Consider the following 1,470-nt stretch of genomic DNA (forward strand, 5'->3'; position numbering starts at 1 on the left):
ATGTAACACAGCATTTCCCTGAACAGGCAACCCAGGTAGGGAAGTCTCTGGGGAAAAGGGGCAGAATCGCACATACGCAATCTCTGTCTAGCAGACAGACAGCCTTTGAACAAACATAAGATCTTATATTTCAACAGTCTGAACTCGTTTTTTTTAAAAGATCAAATTATTGACGAAGTACAGGCATTTTAAGCTTTTGCCTTCCTGCACGCGGCTCCCGCTTCTGCGCCCCGTGCCCATGCCAGCAAGTGCCTCTGCCCCCTGCAGACACTGGAATGCAGGGCTAGAGCAACCTCACTTAGGAAGCTGCATTTCCAGAGAATAAGATAATAAAGCTGAACAAATAGAGAGGGATATCGGTGCGGATATCAGGAAAATTGGGGTACCCACGGTGCAGAGAGACAGAGAGGCATTCTTTACGTCATCAAATACGGACACTGCTTCCCTCCAGCCATTACCCCAGCACTCTACAGCCCCAGCCTAGACCAGCCCTCTGCCAAGCCACTGAGCTCAGGAACGCCCAAGGCACAAGCCCATCCACTGAGGCCAAGGCCCTCCCAAGGCCCAGACACTCCCACTGAGGCCAAGGCCTGCCCTGAGGCCCAACCTGCCCACAGACTGGTCACAAAATCCCAGGCCCAACCAAGGCCTAAATCACATACCCGCCACAGCCCAGGTCCAGGGCCTCCAAGGCCCAACCCACCACGCAGCCTGGTTGCTGAGGCCCAGTACCCCTGAGACCCAGCCCGCCCGCCTGAGGCCCAAACAACCGGCCCAAGGCCCAACCCTCCTGCAGGCCAGTCGCTGATGTCCAGGTCCCCAGAAGCCCAAACTGCCCACCCGAGGCCCAAACCACCCACCCGAGGCCCAACCCTCCTGCAGCCCGGTCGCTGACGTCCAGGCCCCCATAGTCCCAACCTGTCCTCCTGAGGCCCAAACCAACCGCCCGAGGTCCAACCCTCCTGCAGCCAGGTAATTGACGTCCAGGCACCCAGATGCCCAAAGTGCCCACCCGAGGCCCGACCCTCCTGCAGCCAGGTCGCTGACATCCAGGCCCCAAAAGGCCCAAATCACCCGCCAGAGGTCCGAACCACCCGCCTGAGGACCAACACTCCTATAGCCCAGTCACTGAAGCTCAGGGCCCCAGAGTCCCAAACTGCCTGCCCTAAGCTCAACCCGGCTGCCCAAGGCCCAAACGGCCCGCTAGAGAGGCCCAGGCCCAACTGAGGCTCAAAAAAGTTACTCTGAGTTAAGCAATAAGAAGCGTGAAAAGGGAAGACCACATCCTGATCACATATTCCTGGAGGTAATCATAAAACAAAACAAAACAAAATTAACAAAACACATACTTAGTTAACTATTAGGGCCACAAATAAACATTAAACATGCCCAAGAAGCAAAAACAGATGACCATATCGGCACATGTCCACAAAAAAGATACAATATCTGAGACAAATGAACCAGAGTAGA

This window comes from Chrysochloris asiatica, unplaced genomic scaffold, assembly GCF_000296735.1.
Source record: "Chrysochloris asiatica unplaced genomic scaffold, ChrAsi1.0 scaffold00244, whole genome shotgun sequence".
Lineage (NCBI taxonomy): Eukaryota > Metazoa > Chordata > Mammalia > Afrosoricida > Chrysochloridae > Chrysochloris > Chrysochloris asiatica.